Source organism: Rhyacophila brunnea, unplaced genomic scaffold, assembly GCF_057557595.1.
Source record: "Rhyacophila brunnea isolate RB1 unplaced genomic scaffold, BYU_Rbru_1.0 scaffold_3, whole genome shotgun sequence".
Classification (NCBI taxonomy): domain Eukaryota; kingdom Metazoa; phylum Arthropoda; class Insecta; order Trichoptera; family Rhyacophilidae; genus Rhyacophila; species Rhyacophila brunnea.
The window spans coordinates 56,079,057-56,083,829 of NW_028232965.1; positions in this window are offsets into that span (position 1 = coordinate 56,079,057).

Sequence of the window (4,773 nt, forward strand, 5' to 3'; positions counted from 1 at the left end):
TCGAGGTTATACTGCAATAATAAAAGTCTCACGAAAGGCTCTGAAAGTGGCCGATCTATGACGATGGGATATGCATTGCTAAATGGAATAAATTCGGAATATTTTTTTTTAAATAACTCAGCGCATCCATTCTATATACAATACTGCAGTGGCGAAGGGTGGAGGTAGGCTGTTAAGACCCGACATAAATATTTCACACTAAATTCCCTCAGTAATACATATTTGTTTTCATTGAACTAAAACTACAATGTGTAGATAGTGTTACTAAGTTTTTAAGATTCAATTAAAATTTGCGAAAACCAAGCCATAACAGATAATAGTCAAAAACTATTCATCTAAGTATCTAAAAAATATCTAAAATTATACATTTAATTAAATCAAACATAACTTTGGATATTTTGAAGATATAATAATATTGTTTACCTATTATAGTTTGGTTTAGGCAGGGCCTAATGAAAATAACCAATAATAATGGAAAATAAAAATAAATTTGTATTTTTAATCCAACGAATACAAATAAGTATGTCTGAAAAAGTGTGCACATATTTGTTATTCAATTCAATTCAATTCATTTATTTTTTTAACATATTGTGGACATTACAAATTATAAGTTTAAGACGTTCACAACATGACATTTAGAAACAAAGATATATAAATATAACAGTATTACATAAAAAAAGAGATATATCAGTAGATGAATTAGATAGGTACAAGGAAGTACACCGGATGAGCTAAGCAGACCCTATTTTAAGATTTTATAAAACAACATCCACCTAAACTCATTCTCACGTAGGTGGAATATATCAACACCCGAAGCAATTTCGTTGAACATAGTTATCACTCTCCCAATTGGCATTACCAGTGGCAGGTTGGTTCTGCACCTTGGGAGAATAAACAACTGGTGGTCTCTATTTCTTATATCGCCCAAAGTATTCCAAAACTATTATGCTTAGGTTTAGGCAGGGTTTAATTGATTTTTAAAAACTTACTAATACCATCTGTAAATTGTAGTCTTAGTTCAATAAAAACAAATACCTTTGACCAACAAAGTTTAGTGTGCACTATCTATGTCGAATCTTAACAGCCTACCTACACTCTTTGCCACTGCAAGACTGCTATCGGCCGCTATTGGCAGCTATCGAGGGTAGTTTTCCGTATTTTTGTATCGAAGTATTAGCACTTATTGAAACAATTACAGTAAGTTAGTTGTAAGTGTTACAATAAATGCTATGCTTTAACATCACCTCCCTTGGCTGTGCTAAATTTTAGAGCGAGATAGACAATTTTGACTGTTTAGACGGCCAACTTATTGTAATAATTATAATACTTCGATACAAACATATGAAAAACTACCCTCGACGATTGCAGATAGCAGTCGTGTGTATAAAATAGATGTGCTGATCCTGGTTTACAATTTAAAATTCTGTTCCTATTTTTTTATAAATCCCTTGGTACGCCACGTGGTACGTATCACATTTTTTTTTGGCACATGAATATAAAAGGTTTGGTACCCCTAATATAGACCAGCATCTGTATCTCATTCAGAATCTAATAGTATTAAGTAATATATCAGCTATTAATTATGGAGCCATAATATTGTTTTAATGAAAATGCGTTGTTGGACAGTCCATCTAAATATTTATTTTATATAAACGTTCACAAACTAAACTGGAAGCAGTTTTAAACTTATAGTTTTAAAAATTTAGACAGCAACAAATGTTTATAAAGATAACGAAATACAGAATATGCCTATGCAGGTATTTTTCTATAGTGCATTCAATTTATGAGTCGAACACCGTACATCTCATAAACTTAATGCAAAGAAACAGTTACAAAAAAATGACAACATTTATCATGACACCAGTCACGTAAATAATTATTAGGAGGATATAATATAGTTGCAAGAAGGAGTTTTATCGGAAAATAGTATTGGTGGAATTATTGAACGTACATTAACATTAAATGTTAGTGAGATGCCACAATGTGGAGGCTATATTGACAACTGCTGAGACCGACAAAGAGGATACTGGCTAGCATCAAGCGTGATGAACTCCCTTCTAATTCTTTATCCTTTAGATGACTTTCCTGACTTTAGGCTTCCACGCAAATATAGTATAGGTAAGTCTAAAGTCTGAAGCGAATCCGGTGTGAGCATTCTTGATGTGCTCATAATATGATGTGTAAGTGGAATTTAAAGATGAAGCTGAGATTCAGATTACAGAGCACATCGTGGAGTCCTGTAGCATCTATAGATGCTACAGGATACCTTCCCCTGTGGAGTTTCAGCCATACACCAGGTCAAAACGTTTCACTGTGACTTGTTATATGATTCTTTGTGGTTTAGTTTTCTAATGTCTTTTAATTTTTAAATCAAATATTTTTTACTATTAAAATGATATTATGATTGTTATTAAAATTCATAGTATTAATGGCATGGAGAGGTGCATGTTCTGCATAACGTGTGAAGACCACGAAATATACCAATGAATAATAAAGCAGACACGAGTACGCGATGTGATAGAGGTCGTTTAGAAAATGATACGGTAATTGGCTGGGCATGTCGCTCACTGAGCAGACAACCACTGGACTAATGCCGTTATTTATATTGGTACCTACTCGAGGGGTCTAGGACGATTTGGCACCGCGAACTGGCCTCGGCCGATTGTCCTCCGGGCTGCACGCTCGTTGCGTATGCCGACGACTTGCTCCTGCTTGTTGGGGCGACGAGCCGACCGGCACTTGAGCGTGCAGCCACGGACACCTTGGGCAGAATGCTTAATTGGGGGTTGCTGAACAAGCTGACCTTTGCCCCGAGTAAGACGGAAGCTGTCCTCCTCAGGGGTAGTTCTCGGGTCAACATAACTCGACGGCCGCCCACGGTTCGTTTTGGCCAGACCTCAGTGCGTTTCTCCTAAAAGGTTACGTATCTGGGAGTAATTCTTGATGACAAACTGTCTTTCGTTCACTACGCCAAGACGGCCGTCTCTAAGGCCAATTCGGCCTATCAGAGAATGGCCCGAATGGCGGGCAGCAATTGTGGACTTAAGCCTAGAGCCCTTAAGGTTGCATACGGCGCAATTTTCATGGGAATTGCCGGTTACGCATCCAGCCAAATATATCAGCTATTAATTATGGTGATATATGATGGCCGAGTGGCTTAAATGCCGGCCTATAGAGTCGAGGGTCCCAGGTTCGAATCCTGGGTCTGGCTAGTACACATATTGTTTTTCAATTTGTGTATGAGTCAGAGTATGGACCTAATAGGTTGAGCAAGTGGCTGACATCCATTTCTCGTAAAAACAAAAAATCTGTCAATACAAACCTCCACTCTGTGGAGGCCCATATGATCCTATTAGGATCGGACATGGTCGAAAGAAAAAAAAAAAGAAATATTGTTTTAATGAAAATGCGTTGTTGGACAGTCCATCTAAATATTTATTTTTACGCCCACGATGATCGAGTGATTACGCCTGGAGTCGAATCCCGGATCTGGTAAATGTACATGTTATTTTTTAATGTGTGCTTGGACATAGTAGATTGAACAAGTGGCTAACATCCATTACTCTTAAAGAAAACTTTTAAGTAGTACAACCCCCACACTCTGGAGGCCCATATGATTTTCTAAGGATGAGATCGGACATGGCTTAAAAATTGAATGATGTATTTTGGTGTGTTGCTTTGTTGATGTAATAAAATTAGTCTTTGTGTCAACCAGGCTTGACGAGTCCAGTGAACATCCAGTGATTCACGCCTACAGACAGAGGAGGTACTGGAAGAGTTTTCCAAGAATGCTCTCAATCAGTTTAAGTCAACCAATGGTACTAAGACAAAATCTGATGTCATTCATCATAATTACTATGATCATTCAATCTTTATTTTGACCGTGGTGTTTACATTTATTTTATTTTGTTAAGCCAAATTTTGTCCGTTATTTTGAATATGTATCGTACTTTATTTTTGTCGACCCGAAAAAAACATCTCACCTTCGATTAGAAAGAAGACTGAATCGAATCTGGAGCGAAAAAAAATGGGAAAAAATCTATCTGTGCTGAAAATAAAATTGGAAAGAAAAGCCAGGTGGAGGGAAGAAAACTTTGGTCTCGACTTTAAATTTGGATGAAAAATTGAGAAAAATAGAAACTGACAATTATCAAAAAATATGTTACTGCTTTTTTGATTAGGAATCTTCATAAAAAATTCATTTGAACCACAGAACAGATAAGGTAGTGTCTCCTGATTTGAGCCATAAACTTACTAAGCAAATCTCACATTATACTGCATTCATCATCATCAGCCTGAATCTATCCACTGCTGGATGAAGGCCTCTCCAAGCTGAGTCCACTTCTCTCGATCCTGTGCGTTGTCTTGTAGAGTAAAGCTCTTACTAAAATCGATGTAATACTGATAATTTGTGGCTTAGTATTTCATGACAGATGTCACCGTGTGTTTAATTTTTTTGATTATGCAAATCAATCGACAGTGGCTAGTAATTTGAGTTTATAAAGTCGGACAAGATAACTTGCGAATTTGTATGTGTGGCCTGCGATCACGGCCACATAGAGCGAGAAAACTCGCTGAAGGCATAGAAATTTTATTCATAATACCTATATTTATTTTACCAAATTATTGTAATATTTATTATTATTGGTTTATGTAAGTATGTCATTCTCATTTGTATCCGAAACTTTATAAAAATTGTCCTAACGAGTATGCACCATTTATGAATAAATAAATTGGAAGAAACTGTGAATAAAAACAAAATTATTTGTAATA